This window comes from Loxodonta africana, chromosome 7, assembly GCF_030014295.1.
Source record: "Loxodonta africana isolate mLoxAfr1 chromosome 7, mLoxAfr1.hap2, whole genome shotgun sequence".
NCBI classification, from domain to species: Eukaryota; Metazoa; Chordata; class Mammalia; order Proboscidea; family Elephantidae; genus Loxodonta; species Loxodonta africana.
In genome coordinates this window covers 131280243-131297665 of record NC_087348.1, presented here as the reverse complement: position 1 = coordinate 131297665, position 17423 = coordinate 131280243, and positions in this window count along the sequence as shown.

Genomic DNA, 17423 nt, shown 5'->3' with positions numbered 1-17423 from the left:
ATACCTTAGAGTTAACCAGACTACTTCTTTTGAAATAAAGAGCTTAGTCCACAACCCACAACCATAAAAAGAGCTATGCCTACAGATTTCCAGTCACCTTTTCTTCTACTTTCAGCTATGTTTCCCTAGGATATAAGAGAAAACCTCATTGCTTATTGGAAAAAACTCTTACCTCCAGTTTCTGTGGTTGGTCAAAACTGGGTCATCTCCTTCTCCCCTCAGCCACCATCTTTCCAGTCACTGATCAGGCCTGTTGTCCTTGGGCTGCAGCCACCTTGGCTGCTGTCACCGTTGGATTCAACACACCACCCGTCTCACCTAAGCTGCCGTTATCTCTGCCACATCTGCCTTAATTGTCATCATATTCTCAGCAGTCATCTCCTCAGTCACCATTGTGTTGGCAGCCTCAGCCTTGGTAGCCATTGTCTTGACCACCGTCTCACCAGCTATAGCTGCCTCAGCAGCAGCTCCAGACACCATCTGCTGGGGCTTGTGGCTCACTCGGCCTGTTGTCTGCCCCACCATCATTTCTGCCTTCCACCTCTACCACAGCCTCGGTGGATGGAGGGTTGAGGTATTCCTGTTACCAGTGTCCCAGGGACCAACTAGATGCTGTGAGTGGAGGGAGGGGAGAGAGAACATGACCAGAACTGGACAAGTGTAACCCAGGGTAGGGCCACAGTGGAGATGAAGAGGCTGAAAGAGCTGAGTGAGTAAGGGCACCAATGACACTGAGGACGCAGAGGATGCTGTTATCAGGAGGAAGTAGGGCTGAGGGAGATGATGGTGAAAGATCAGAATACAGTGGCAAAGGGCGAAGGGCGTAGGGACTGGAAGGGGTCCCTGGGATAGGGAAAAGTGGAAGGGGAGGTACGAGGTGGGAATGGAAAGGTGGGAGGTGGGCAGCTTTTGTTTTTCCTGTTTATTTTTTAGTCTTTCTTTCCAGTTAGTGGTCTTTCTCACATGTGATAATCTTTGGATGTCTGTTCATAGAGTAAGCTCTTTGGATGATCTGGAACTAGGGCTGTGCCTGGGTGGGAATAATAAAGAGGAGGCGTTGGTGGCAACAGCAGCAGCTCAGGAAATTGGACTCAAGGTTGAGGCCTTGTGAAAAAGGTTAAACTTCTTTAACCCTTTGTTGGAAGACCCATTTATGATTGGGTGTATCATTTCATGTGCTAAGTGAACTTTATGCCAATGGGTATTACTGAATGTGGCAGTGTGATTATATAATTCAACATCATTCAGGAAAAGAATGAGGAGGAAGAGGGAAAGATGGCACTTATAGACAGAAGGTTTTGGGTTTTTTTTTTTTTTTTTCTTTCAAGCTAGTTTTCCTTTTACTAAAAAAGTAAGTTCTGATTTTGTAGGATACAGTTTTCATGCCACATTTTAGGATAAAATCCTAGTTTCTCCTGATGGTCTGAATTAGAACAATAATTCCTAAGCCTTTTGGAGTTTACAACAATCAGCTGTGGTTAATTTTACAGCCCGTCCTCACTGTTTCCTCACTTACTCCATAACTGTTTTTTCATTTATCTTTTTTTATTGTGCTTTAAGTGAAAGTTTACAAATCAAGTAAGTTTCTCATACAAAAACTTATACACACCTTGCTATGTACTCCTAGCTGCTCTCCCCCTGAGAAGACAGCACACTCCTCCTCTCCACCCTGTATTCCCTGTGTCCATTCAACTAGCTCCTGTCCCTCTCTGCCTTCTCATCTCGCCTCCAGACAGGAGTTGACCACATATAGACAAAAATTTTTAGGATACTAATGAGGAAGGCCACTTCCCATCTGTCAGTTCGTTGTGCTGTGGTGCCTTGCACGTTACTATGATGCTGGAAGCTATGCCACCAGTATTTCAGATACCAGTAAGGTTACCCACAATGGACAGGTTTCAGCAGAGCTTGTAGACTAAGACAGATGAGGAAGAAAGGCCTGGCAATCCATTTCCAAAAAATAACCAATGAAAACCCTATGGATCACAAGAGATTATTGTTGCATTTAGTGCTGGAAGATGAGCCCCTTAGGTACTCAAAATACACAATGGCTGCAACGATGAACTCGAGCAACAACGAACTTAAGCAGGACCCAGCAACATTTCAATCTGTTGTACGTGAAGTCTCCATGAGTCAGAGCCAATTCAAGGGTTACTAACTAACAACAATAATAACTGAGGAAGAAGGAACTTAAGTGCAAGATGTAACACTGAGGAGTTCTTTCTGTGTTGTGTCAGCCAAATTAATTGATACTGTCAAAGAGTGCCATTCCTGAGCATGTGCTTGTGTTGAACAAATAATTAGGAACACAAATTGCTCTCAGTCCCTCAGAATGGTTGGCTAATGCAGAGACTTGAAATACAAATTGGTATCCAGGGATGATATAGACCTAGCCTATCAAGAAGTATGTCCAATATTGTGGTGTTGAAGAGAACTGGTACTGGTTTAATACACTCATTTATACTCTCTTTGGAATTCTCCGACATGCTCAGTATTTTGCAAAACAACAAAGTGAGATATTGTTTGTCATTCATGTATGGGGCTGATCATTGCCAGAATTATTGCCATCAGCCAGGCCAATAGCTGAAAGGTTGGCAGTTGGAACCTACCCAGAGCTGGCTTGGAAGACAGGCCTGGCAATCTGCTTCTGAAAGATTACAGCTTTAAAAACCCTACGGAGCAGTTTCATCGTACTCCTGCTCTTGTGTGAAGTGAGTTTTGCATCTATAGGTGTCCTGCCTGCTCATGTACAAAGTTCAGCTGAGGGAGTAAAGGCACTGCTCCCACTCTTCTGCACACTCTTGCCCTCTCCACCCTCCCAGGGCCCTGGGACTTCCTGTGGCCATGCTGTGCCCTGCCCTCCTGCAGCTGTTGCTGCCACCACATTAGCAGCCCAGGCCCACCTGGGCCACAGTTCCCTTTTGCAGGGCTGAAGTCGGGACAGCCGAGCAGGTGGATCAGCCACGGTTCTCTCAGTGAATTAATAGGTGCCATTGAATTGTTTCCAACTCATAGCAACCCCATAAATGAAACGTTGTCCAGTCCTGGCCATCCTCATAATCATTGCTGTGCTTGAGCACATTATTGCAGCCACTATGTCAATCCATCTCACTGAGGGTCTTCCTCTCTTTTGCTGACCCACTGCTTTACCAAGCATGATGTCCTTCTCCAGGGATTGGTCCTTCCTGATAACATGTCCAAAGTATGTGAGATGTAGTCCACCATCCTTGCTTCTAAGGAGCATTCTGGCTGTACCTCTTCCAAGACGGATTTGTTTGTTCTTCTGGCAGTCCGTGGTATATTCAATACTCTTCAGCAACACCGTAATTCAAAGGTATCAATTCTTCTTCGGTCTTAATTATTCTTTGTCCAGCTTTCCCGTGCATATGAGGTGAATGAAAATACCATGGTTTGGGTCAGGTGCACCTTAGTCCTCAAAGGGACCTCTTTGCTTTTTAATGCTTTAAAGAGGTCTTTTGCAGCAGTTTTGACTGCTGCTTCCATGGACATTGATTGTGGATACAAGTAAAATGAAATCCCTGACAACTTCACTATTTTCTCTGTTTATCATGATGTTGCTTATTGGTCCATTTCTGATGATTTTTTTTTCTTTTTATTGAGGTATAGTCCATACTGAAGGCTGTGGTCTTTGATCTTCATCCGTAAGTGTTTCAAGTGCACTTCACTTTCAGCAAGCAAGGTTGTGTGTCATCTGCATAATGCAGGTTGTTAACGAGTCTTTCGCTAATACTGCAGACTTGTTCTTCGTATAGTCCAGTTTCTAGGATTATTTGCTTAGCATACAGATTAAATAAGTGTAGTGAAAGGATATAACCGTGAAAGGCACCTTTCACCTCTGATTTTAAACCATAAATTATCCCCCTGTCCTATTGGAATGACTGACTGTCTCTTGGTTTCTGTACAGGTTCCACATGAGCACTTTTAAGTGTTCAGGAATTCCCATTCTTTGCAATGTTATCCATAATTTGTTATGATCCACACAATTAAATGCCTTTGCATAGCCAATAAAACATGGGTAAACATCTTTTCGGATATTCTCTGCCTTCGGCCAAGATCCATCTGACATCAGCAATGATATCCCTGGTTTCACATCGTCTTCTGAAGCTAGCTTGAATTTCTGGCAGTTCCCTGTCGATGTGCTGCTGCAACTGCTTCTGAATGATCTTCAGCAAAATTTTACTTGCGTGTAATATTAATGATATTGTTGGATAATTTCTGTATTCTGTTGGATCACCTTCCTTTGGAATGGGAACAAATATGATTCTCTTCCAGTTGGTTGGCCAGGTAGCTGCATCCATTTGTTGAAACATCTCAATTGATATTCCAACAATTCTTAAAGCCTTGTTTATTGACAATGCCTTTAGTCAACCCACTGCCGTCAGCTTGGATTTCTTCCCTAAGACAAATAAAAAAAAAAAAAAAAAGACAAATACACACGTATATTTCCCCTCTTTACATTCTCACAATATATAATTAATTTTTATTAAGTTAATACAGGCATTTACAGCATTATGCTAAGTAAATGCTCTTCACAACTGAGCTACATGGTATATTATGATTAAATTTCTGTTTTTGCACAAATTCTTACATTTTATTAGTTGCCTTGTTTCTGTTTTCATTTCTTTAGCATTCATAAGTAACTATCATTGATTATTCCTTCCAAAGGTTCTGACAGAACTGTAATAACACCTTTTAATAAATTCAAACACATGAGCATAAGGTAATCTACATATTCCTTTATGTTTGCTTTTTTGTTTTGCGATATCCCACTTGGAATATTCCATCTTTAAACTTAGAGCTTTTCTCAGTTGCTGATGATTCCTGACTCTATTCATAATTAAGAGTGAGACTCGAAATAGTTGGTTGGAAATTCTCTATTCAGTGGCAGGTCTTGTCATTGAGTATGTCTCATTAGTCTGGGGGCCAAGCTAAGGAAGCCAGCTGGAGTTCTTTTGTGTGGATGTATGTTTTAGGTGAAAGTTTACAGCTCAAGTTAATTTCTCATCCAAAAATTTATACACATATTGTTTTGTGGCATTGGTTATAATCCCTACGATGTGACAGCACACTCCCTCTTTCCACCTCAGGTTCCCTGTGTTCCTTTGACCAGTTTCTGTCCCTTCCTGCCTTCTCATCCTACTTTTGGACAGGAGCTGCCCATTTGGTCTCAAGTATTTGATTGAACTAAGAAGCACCTTCCTCATGTGTATTATTTTTTGTTTTACGGTCCTGTCTAATCTTTGTCTGAGGAGTGGGCTTTGGGAATGGTTCCAGTTTTGGTTAACAGAGTGTCCAGGGACCATAGTTTTCGGGGAAGGCTGGAGTCCTTAATGTTCATTTTGTAGGCTTTTGCTCAATCCCCACCCCTCCTTTTAGTACTGTGCCTCAACCCTGCCGTCACCTGGGCCAACATCTCAAGTTCACTTATCCCAGGGAGTAAACCTTCCATCTTCTGCTAGAAGTAGGGATGCTGGACTGGGGTAGGAAAGAGATCTTAACATCTAACTTCTCCTTATACAGATTTTTTTTCCCATATTTTGGTTTTTTGTTGAGAATATACACAGCAAAACATACACCAATTCAACAGTTTCTACTCGTACAATTTAATGACATTGATTACATTCTTTGAGTTGTGCACCCATCCTCACCCTCCTTTGCTGAGTTGTTCCTCACCCATTAACATAAACTCACTGCTCTCTAAGGCTCCTATCTAATCTTTCAAGTTGCTGTTGTCAATTTGATCCCATACAGATAGTTCTTAAAAGAGCATAATACTTAAGACAGACATTTTTTACTAGCTAAGCTAGACTTTGTTTGGTTTTAAGAAGACTTCAGGGGATATTTTTGGTATATGGCTTAAAGATTATCTCAGGGCAATCCTTACACAGCCTTTTAACAGTCCTCCTACCTGTAGCCACACCTTCACCCCATTTTTTGAAGATTCAGGTGCTTCCACTTCATGAATTTTTTCTGACTCTCTTCAGGGTTCTGCGACATGATTTGGCTTCTTGTTAGATTCTGCCCCTGTTGGGCCTTTGGTTTCAAAGTTACCTGCTCTTCTAAGTCATTTACCACTTGTGGGTCTTCCAAACTTCCATTGTTATCTCTCTGCTGTGGTTTCTTTCCCATTCTTTTTGTTCTTATGTCTTCCTTTTAATGAGTTTTTTAGGAAAAAGTAGAGGTAAATGTGTGTTCAACCTGCCATATTTGACCCAAAGTCTTATTGCTATGTGTCTCAGTTTTGTAGTGCTGCTGTAACAAAAATACCACAAATGAGTGGCTTTAAGGGAGAGGAATTTATTGTCTCACAGTTCTGAAAGCTGAAAGTTCAAATCAGGGCATCTGGCTGAGGGGGCGGGGGGGGGGGGTCCTTCTTTGTCAGTTGCCCTGAGTGTTCCTTGACATTCTTTGACTTGTAGATGATCCTCAGATTGTCTCTTCTCCCTGTGTGTGTCTCCTCATGTCTTTTTTTCTCTATTTTATAAGACACCACTCAGAAGAGATTCAGTTTAGGACCCATGTTACTCCTGTATGCCCTCATTAACATAACAGAAGTCCTATTTCCAAAAAGGATCATATTCACAGGCACAGGAGTTAGGACTTCAACATTATCTTTTTGGGGAACACAGTTCAGTCCATAACACTGTGCAATCTTGACTTTAGTTAAGCTTTTCTTTGTCTCTTAGATAATTGGGAAAACATGTTTTTTTTTTTTTTATCACAGTATGCCAACAATAGGCAGTTAGCAGGAAAACTAACTGAAGTTGGAGACCTAGGGATGGCTCACTGTCAACCTTGGTCAATAGTTCAGCTGTTTTCATTAAACCAAGAAACTTCATACATATTCAACAAAGAAAGAAAATTTTTCCTCAGGGTGTAGACTATCTACTCCATGACCACGTATTATTTGGAATGCCTGAGAAGAGATGATATGCTGAAACGATTAAGGAGCAGGGAAGGTTCAAGGAGGTGGCTGTTATGGACTGAATTGTGTCCCCACCCCAAGAAATCCAAAAAGTTCCAAAAGGGTTACTATGAGTCAGAATTAGCTTGAAAACGGGTTTTCTTTTTTTTTTTGGTATTCCTCTCAGAAATCCTGGTGGCATAATGGTTAAGTGCTACGGTTGCTAACCAAAAGGTCGGCAGTTCAAATCCACCAGGAGCTCCTTGGAAACTCTATGGGGCAGTTCCACTCTGTCCTACAGGGTTGCTATGGGTCCATTTTGCCTAAATGGAAATGGGTTTGGTGGTTATCTCAATTGGGAATGAGTTGTCTTTGTTATGTTAATCAGGCAGGATTAGTGTAGTGTGTGTCTTGAGTAGGGTGTGTCTTTTGGGATATAAAAGAGACTGAACAAGCATGTGAAAAGCAGAGATGGGGGAAGAGAGACACCATGCCACATGAAGATCACCAAAAAGCCAAGAACAAGGAAATTCCCCCAGAGCTGACAGAAAAAGCCCTGCCCTAGAGCCACCGGCACCCTGAATTTGGACTTCTAGACTTCTGAACTGTGAGAAAATAAATTCGATTGTTAAAGCCACCCATTTGTGGTATTTCTGTTATAGCAGCACTAAATGACTAAGACAGTGGCCTTGCAAGGAAAGGATGAACCCTTCCAAGAAACTCTACTCTTCCAGCATTAAAGAAGTTTCTCTTTTCTTTCTTACACCATTAAACAGAACAGCAGTTATGTGCATACCTGCTCTTTTCCGTGTGGGATTCTGACTGCATATATTGTTTGCATTCTTAGAGTGGCTGTTATAATGAGAAATCATACCGGTTCTGTGCTGGTGTCTGTCTTTCACCACATTTTTGTTGGCATAGTTGTGTAGGAACATGCTCACCTGTATTATTGATGCTATTGTGTTAGAATCTACTCACACTATAGAAGTGAACCTTCTCTTGTGAGTTTTTATGGGGACTGGTGGCTTAGGATTAGTCTTTTTGTGATGAAGGATACATTTGGATTTATTTTAGGAGAAGGGAGAGACCACCTGATCTATTCCGTAAGAAAGGCTTTTAGGTTTTTTATGACAGGTATTCTCTGAACCTCTTACATCAACATTTTAATCAGAGTCTTGGGTGATAAAATAGACAGCCCAGCAATTTACATGCCAGCTGACACTAAGCAGCAAACTAGGCCAAGGTCATGTAAGAAGGAATCAGAATTTGTGATGACCTTGAAGAACTGAAGAACTAGTAAAAAATAGAAATAACTTTGGTGGGTACTTTCCTGGGAAGGTGAATACTAGCACAAATAAAAAATGGGGCAGAAGTTTTGGGTATTTCCTGTATACTACAACTGACAACACAGTTGTATAGCATTTGAAGTATTTATCATCTCTCACAGTCTTGTTCATTGGCCTAACGGAACTACTGTTGCAGGAAGCTTTGGAAATTCCCTTAATTAATCTCTAACTTTTAGTCTCAGTCTTACTGCTAAAACCACTACACTACAATGTTAAAACCACAATACTTTTAAAAATATTATCTGTCCGATAAATCTATACCAAACCAAAAAAACCAAACCTATTGCTCTTGAGCCAGTTCTAACTGATAGTGACCCTATAGGACAGAATAGAACTGCCCCATAGGGTTTCCAAGGAGTGGCTACTGGATTCGAACTGCTGACCTTTTGGTTAGAAGCCATAGTTCTTAACCACTGCACCACAGGCCCTTGTAGAGAGGTAATAATAGTAGCTAACCAGGACCTCTGTACAGTGGTAATAATAGTGGCTAACATTTCTTTAGTACTTATCATGTACCAGGCACAGTTCTAAGTTCTTTATGTTTATCAATTAATTTAACATTCACAATAGCCAGAGAAGTTGTTTCACCCTATATTTCAAATGAGGAAACTGAATAAGTAACTTACCAATAGTTACCTAATTAGAAAACAGCAGGTTTTGAATTTTTCCTCCTCAGGAAAAAATTCAAGCCTCGAGGTGCAATAGTGAAGGATTCTATGGGGAAAATATTAAATGACGCAGGAAACATCAAAAGAAGGTGGAAGGAATACACAGAGTCATTATACCAAAAGAATTAGTCAATGCTCAATCATTTCAAGAGGTAGCCTATGATGAGGAATGGATGGTACTAAAAGAAGAAGCCAAAGCTGCTCTGAAGGCATTGGTGAAAAACAAGGTTCCAGGAATTGGCGGAATATCAATTGAGATGTTTCAACAAAAGAATGCAGCGCTGGAGATGCTCACTCATCTATGCCAAGAAATGTGGAACACAGCTTCCTGGCCAACTGACTGAGAGAGATCCATGTTTACGCCTATTCCCAAGAAAGGTGAACCAACCGAGTGCTGAAATTATAGAATAATATCATTAACATCACACACAAGCAAAATTTTGCTGAAGATCATTCAAAAACGGCTGCAGCAGTATATCGACAGGGAACTGCCAGACATTCAGGCCGGTTTCAGAAGAGGTCGTGGAACCAGGGATCTCGTTGCTGATGTCAGATGGATCTTGGCTGAAAGCAGAGAATACCAGAAGGATGTTTACCTGTGTTTTATTGACTACGCAAAGGGATTTGACTGTGAGGATCATAACAAATCACGGATAACATTTTGAAGAACAGGAATTCCAGAACACTTAATTGTGCTCATGAGGAACCTTTACATAGATCAAGAGGCAGTTGTTTGGACAGGGGATACTGATTGGTTTAAAGTCAGGAAGGGTGTGTGTCAGGGTTGTATTCTTTCATCATACCTATTTAATCTGTATGCTGAACAAATAATCCAAGAAGCTGGACTATATGAAGAAGAACGGGGCATCAGGATTGGAGGAAGACTCATTAACAACCTGCTTTATACAGATGACACAGCTTTGCTTACTGAAAGTGAAGAGGACCTGAAGCACTTACTAATGAAGATCAAAGACCACAGCCTTCAGTATGGATTGCACCTCAACATAAAGAAAACAAAAATCTTCACAACTGGACCAACGAGCAACATCATGATAAAAAGAGAAAAGATAGAAGTTATCAAGGATTTCATTTTACTTGGATCCACAATCAACAGCCGTGGAAGCAGCAGTCAAGAAATCGAAAGACTCATTACATTGGGTAAATCTGCTGCAAAGGACCTCTTTAAAGTGTTAAAAAGCATAGAAGTCACCTTGAAGACTAAGGTGCACCTGACCCAAGCCATGGTATTTTCAATCACATCATATGCATGTGAAAGCTGGACAACGGATAAGGAAGACCTAAGAAAAACTGATGCCTTTGAATTGTGGTGTTGGCGAAGAATATTGAATATACCATGGACTGCCAAAAGAATGAACAAATCTGTCTTGGAAGAAGTGCAACCAGAATGCTCCTTAGAAGGAAGGATGGCGAGACTGCATCTTACATACTTTGGACCTGTTATCAGGAGGGATGAGTCCCTGGAGAAGGACATCACGCTTGGCAGAGTACAGGGTCAGTGGAAAAGAGGAATACCCTCAATGGGGTGGATTGACACAGTGGCTGCAACAATGAGCTCAAGCATAACAAAGATTGTAAGGATGGCACAGGACCGGGCAGTGTTTCGTTCTGTTGTGCACAGGGTTGCTATAAGTCGGAACTGACTCGACTGCACCAAACAGCAACAACAACAAACAGCAGGTTAGGATTCAAACCCAGGCAATCTGTATCCAGGGCCTTTGTGCTTAACTCCTATGTAATCTGGCCTCTAGAAGTACAATTGTTTGGTGTAAAACACTATAGCCAAAAAAAATCCAAACCCATTACTGTTGAGTCGATTCCAACTTATAGCTACCCTATAGGACAGAGTAGAACTGTCCTAGAGGGTTTCCAAGGAGCTCCCAATGGATTTGAATTGCCAATTTTTTGGTTAGCAGCCATACCTCTTAACCATAGCCAGGGCCCCAGAATTCTTTGTTCATGGTTTTTAAACCTTAGCAGGAAAGAAGCTTGGAGTTGGGGAAACTAGGAGCTGTGGTAAAATATCCCTCCTCTTCCTTCGATGGAAAGCAGGACTGCATACGTGTTTGTTTTTTGTTTTTAAATTGTACAACTATAGGATCTGATTCAACAAGTCTACTCCATGAGGGGAAAGGTCTCTGAGTGATGAGTTGTCTCAGAGAATCTGTTATAAATCAGTGGAAATGGTAACTGAAGTGTGAGGTGTTTGGGCACGGAGTATGTCATTGATCTCAATTCCACAACCGAGCTGAGAACCGGAGGCTGTCCTTAAATAGGAAACAGATTGTCCAAAGAATGCACACGTTTTCAAACAGAATGTGTCTATTCTTCAACATTCAAGGGAGATAAGCCACCATGAGTTGGAATCGACTTGACGGCAACTAACAACAACAAGCTCTAGGGGACAATGTCATCAACTACCCAAACTGCTGATCTTAATTCGTGCCCAGATGTTGGCTTAGAGTAAAATGAAGAAGCTGTGCTGTCATTCCCAAAGCCTAAGGCCAGCCCTAACAACCCAATCAAGAGTATCCACAGGTAAACCAATCAAATCAGAGAGAAAGAGATTAGAGGAAAATAACTTTTCCAGGGACTAGAGCCAGAATGATGACCTGGAGTGTTAGCACTGAATACAAAAGCCTGAATATCAGGGGCACTACAGAGAACTTCTCCAGGCTGGAATTGACAATCCTAGAGCTATGCCTAGAGAACAGACTCCAGCAAATTCCAGAAGGAATCAAAACTCCTTTCTGAGATTCCACTGGAGATCATTTGTTCTGAGCTGTCAGGCCAGAAATCTGAGGAGCTCAGTCAAGCCTCCGCCCTATTGGCCCAGACAGCGTGGAGGCCAGGAAAAAGAAATGGAGCTGGATACTTCAGGAACTGTGATAATCTGACCGGGCTACAGCTAGACCTCAGATTTAAAAAAAAAAAAAAAATCTAGGCTTTGTAAACCTACCCATCTCTATGTACGTATATTCGCTTTCTTTTCCTTCAATTTTTTCTTTTTTTTTTAATTCCAACCAAGTCTAGCAGAACCAAGATGAAACCTGATTTCCCACACCTGAGTCAGGATATTTTTTTAAGTCAGGATAAGTAATGGAATGCTCCAGAGGCAGATTTTTTTTCCCCCCCAGGGAATCTGAGGCTGAGAGAGAAATAAGGAAGTAGGATGGAGAAGAGGTCTGAACAGTAAACCTTTCTAGGGATTTTTACCTTATCTTCATGCTTGTCCTTGAGGTTTTTGCTGGCACAGTGGCCTTGGGAGTGAGGCGAAAGAGGCCTTGTGACTTGCTATTGTCAGGGCAGGAGGAACAAATAATGGATTGTCTCTATGGAACTGTGGAATGTTTATTATCCTAAAGGAAAGCATTTGGCTTCTCTCACAGGGGAAATCCTGTCAACTTATCTTAGAACTGCTACTGAAATAAGTAGTACCCATTGCCTTTAATATAAGCGAACAGCAGGAGCACAGGAAGTTTAGGCAAACCAGTCCTTGGGCACCCATCCAGAAAAAAAAACTTGGGCACCCATCCAGAGGCACTGGCTAAATTCAAAATTAACCCTCACAACTGCTTAGGCCATTAAAATGACCTTGAAATAAAACCTCCTCACCTAATCTCAACCCTGGTTCCTGTCCTGTCCTTTCCAGCTGCCCCTTTCTTAGGGTTTGGAGGCTCCAGCATTGAGTGAAGGGTCAGGGGCAACCCCAGAGGTGAGAAGCTCAATTTACTAATATTGCTGTGAACTAGTGTGTTTAAGAGCTTTGAGAAAATCAGGAAAAGTAGTGCAATCCAGCTTACTTTACAACTCACCTTGTCTTGCTGACAGAGAATACTTTCAAAACTCTGAGGGAGTATATTTATTTAGAAGTCTATTCCTTGTTTTTAAGAAATACGTTTCCCTCTTTTGTGTTAAGATTTTGTACATTTTCTTTCCTTGATCTCTTCAACAGAATCTAAGCAAATAAAGTGTGACATTAGCAAAAGTTCATTATTTTCTACGACTAATGTGTTTAAGTATTTTACAGTCCTACTTCCTTTCTTTCTCTTCTTCTATTTCTTTGTTTTTGGTGAAAATATATACAACAAAACATATACCAATTCAACAATTTCTACATGCACAAATCAGCGACATTGGTTACGGTCTTCAAGTTGTGCCACATTTCTCAGCATCTTTTTCCAAATTATTTCATCACCATTAACATAAACTCACTGCCCCCTGAGCTTCTCATCTAACCCCCTTTTTCTATTTCTGATGCTCTTGTTTTTCAAAGCATCTTTCCAAACTGAATTTAGGGACTGAATGTAAGCTTTATACCTTTGTCTTCACTGGTATCTTTGGCAGTCTAGTTTTTAATATACTTATACACTCAAACCAAAAGAAAGAAACTCCACAACCAAAACAATCCATGGCTGCAGAGTCGATTCCAACTTATATCGGCCCTGTAGGACAGACTGAAAAAAAAAAAAGTTCTTTAAAAAAATTTTTTTTTTTTCAGTCTGTCTAGAACCACCCTATATGGTTTCCAAGGAGTGGCTGGTAGATTCGAACTGCCAAATTTTTGGTTAGTAGCCAAGCTCTTAACCACTGTGCCACCAGGGCTCCAAAAGGAAGCTCACTCCTAAATTTATATAATGTCTGAGCCAATGTTCCCTTTAATTCATTAACCCACATTTGGAGCTTTGTAAAAACGCAGTTTAACAGGTTTAGAGTCTACCATATTTTACGCAAATAACGCAAGCCCTCTGCATTTGTATGCTGGCCGTGGGGGAGGTCCATCCCCCCAGGCACCCTCACAACACAGCCATGCCAATCCTCTTCCACATGTTGCTGTAAAAAAAAAATACCAATGGCACAGCTGGAAAACAAACACAGAAGGTGAAAGTTATTTGCATAAAAACACTTTAATTTGAATTAAGATGTTGTTGAAGAAAGCTGACTATACCACGGACTACTAGAAGGATGCAACAAATCTGTCTTGGAAGAAGCATGGCCACCCCACACGTCTGTCAGTTTGTCTTACTGTGGTGGCTTGTGTGTTACTGTGATGCTAGAAGCCATGCCACCAGTATTTCAAATACCAGCAGAGTCACCCGTGGTGGACAGGCTTCAGCTAACCTTCCAAACTAAGACACACTAGGAAGTAGAACCTGGTGGTCCACTTCTGAATAATTAGCCAGTGAAAACTTCATGAACAGCAGCGGAACACTGTCTGATATAGTGCCAAAAGATAAGCCCCTCAAATTGGAAGGCACTCAAAATACAACTGGGGAAAGGCTGCCTCCTCAAAGTAGAGTCAACCTTAATGACGTGAATGGAGTCATTGCCTCATATCCATGTGAAAGTTGAACAATGAGTAAAGAATACCAAAGAAGAGTTGATGCTCTTGAGTTACAGTGTTGACAGAGAATACTGAATATACCATGGACTGCCAGAAGAATGAACAAATCTGTCTTGGAAGAAGTACAGCCAGAATGCTCCTTAGAAGCAAGGATGGCAAGACTTCATCTCGCAAACTGTGGACATATTGTCAGGAGAGACCAATCCCTGAAGAAGGACATCATGCTTGGTAACGCAGAGGGTCAGGGACAAACAGAAGACCCTCAATGAGATGGATTGACACGATGGCTGCAACAATGAGCTCAAGCATACCAACAATCGTGAGGGTGGCACAGGACTGGGCAGTGTTCGTTCTGTTGTACATAGGGTCGCTATGAATTGGAACCAACTTGACAGCACCTAACAACAACAACCACATAAAACAAACAATTATACACATAGTGCAACCATGTATATGAAAATGAATAGTCGCACCAGCCCAGGGGCAAGGATGAGAAGGCAGGAGGGGACAAGAAAGCTGGACCAATGGAAATGGGGAACCCAAGCTCGAGAAGGGGAGAGTGTTGACACATTGTGGGGTTGGCAACCAGTGTCACAGAATAATACGTGTATTAATTGTTTAATGAGAAATTAACTAGCTCTATAAACTTTCACCTAAAGCACACACAACACACACACAAAAGCTTTTTTAGAAGCAAGGATGGCGAGACTTCATCTCACATACTTTGGACATGTAATCAGGAGGGGCCAGTCCCTGGAGAAAGACATCATGCTTGGTAAAGTAGAGGGGCAGAAAAAGAAGAGGAAGACCCTCAAGGAGATGGATCGACACAGTGGCTCCACCAATGGGCTCAAACATAGCAACGATTGTGAGGATGATGCAGGACTGGCCAGTGTTTCGTTCCATTTGTTGTACATAAGGTCACTATGAATCAAAACCAACTTGACAGCACCTAACAGCAACAAAGTCTAATTGACAAAATAGTTCCCATTTCACAACAAGGCAGAACTGGAGGATTTTGTGCTTAAAATTCAAAAGAAATTCTGGCAAAAAAACTTTATGACCCTGTGTAGTATAGAAGTTAAATGGTGAAGAGAAGACAAAAGGGCACAGTAAAATTCTCATCTCTGGAGGATTGAAGCTAGAATAATAATGTTAAGAGAATTAATGAGATTTCTAAATGAAATCGGTCCATTTTTGTTTTAAGGGAATATAATTTTGTGACTCCAAGCCCTGGTGATGCAGTCGTTAAGTGCTCAGCTGCTAACAGAAGGGTTAGCAATTTGAACCCACCAGCAGCTCCATGGGCAAAAGATGAGGCGGTCTGCTTCTCTAAAGGCTTACAGCCTTGAAAACCCTATAGAGCAGTTCTACTCTGTCCTACAGGGTTACTTTGAGTCAGTATCACTCAACGGCAGTGGGTTTGATTTGGTTTTATGGAGTCCCTGGGTGGTGCAAATGATTAATACTCTAGGCTGTTAACCAAAATATTGGAGGTTCGAGTCTACCCAAAGGTGCTCGAAAGGAAGGCCTAGTGATCTACTAATGTAAAATCAGCCACTGAAAACCCTATGGAGCGCAGTTCTACTCTGACATACATGGGGTCTCCGTGAGTCAGAGTCGACCCCATGGCAACTGGCTTTTTGGATTACTATTCTATCTGCTAAAGTTTGTTAGCTTATGTTTTACCAAATCTGACTTCTTTGAGTAATAATAAAAAATCTTATTTTAATGAAATCTAAAAAGATTCATTGTCACATAAAAAGATGGTGAAGTAGCCTATACCAAAATTAAATGTAACTTATTTTTTTATTATTTTTCCTATCCTCCATCTACAAGTAGTGTGAGTTTACCAGTCATGTGTGAACGTGGAAGTTTAATCAAGCATGTATTCATTAAACAAATGAATTGTTGTTTTAGACAAGTAAAGACAGACTGTTAAGCCTCAGACTTTTGATAAACGGCAGAAGCCCACGTAAGTGCTGAGGACCAGTCTGACAGGAATTGGCAAGGATAACAAACAGAACAATGAAGGTCTATTATCTTAGAGTTCACAGAAGAATGGCCTGGCATTTAGCCAGAGGTGGAATCAGCCTATTTTTGCGTTTATCGCACAAACCAATGGATTTTTCCAAGTGGTAGTAAATGAAGTGTGGCTCTTTTCTTGCTTTTTTTTTTTTTTTTTTTTAACAAAGAGGATTTCCTGACAATCCGTTTAGAAGTTATGATAATATCTTCACATATTTTCATAAAATGGTACGTTATGCACCTATGATAAGAAACAATGGATCTTTGGTATCGACTTTTTTTCTTTTGGGTGTTTGGGGAATTTTATTTTTAATGGATGTATTTTGACTTTGTTACCTTAGTCTAAATCCCTTGAAATATGTGCTTTATGATGCCTCATTATAACAAATAAGGAGAGCTACCCAAATATTGCCTATACAGCAATCTGGCCTTTACTCGGCCAAGTCCAAAAACGGAGAGAGGAGCAGAAGCAGCATTTCCACTCAAGCATCACTCAAAACAAGCAACTCTAGGGTCACACACATATGTCTTGAAACCAAATGTCTGTATTTGTTAGCACACTGTAGCAATTGTTGCTTATTAGTTAGTTGTCACAGTATATCACAACTAAAATCTACATTTTTGATTGTAAAGAGAAATAGTCCTCAACCTTGAATCTCTTAAGGTTCTCTACGTTATTGAAGCCGCCATAAAGAAGTCAAAAATTTGATTTTTAGTATTAATGAGGAAATTCTTCATTTTTATTAATTGGGGATATTATAAATCTGTTGAAAGATTTACAAAGAAAATTAAACATGACTTTATAGGTATTGGGTGAAAAAATTTTAATCATACTGAAGTCGTAACTCAAACTTCAAGTAATGTTCAAAATGTTAAAAATCCAACATCTATTAATAATAAAACTCTCAGCAAAATATGAATAGGCGGGAACTCCCTTAATCTGACAAAGGATACCTGCATACAAAAAACCTACAGCTAAGGCCATACTTAATGGTAAAGACTGAATGATTTTCCTCTAATATTGGGAATGTGGCCAGGATATCTGCACTTACTACTTCTATTCAGAATTGTACTGGAGGTTCTAGGCTGTGCAA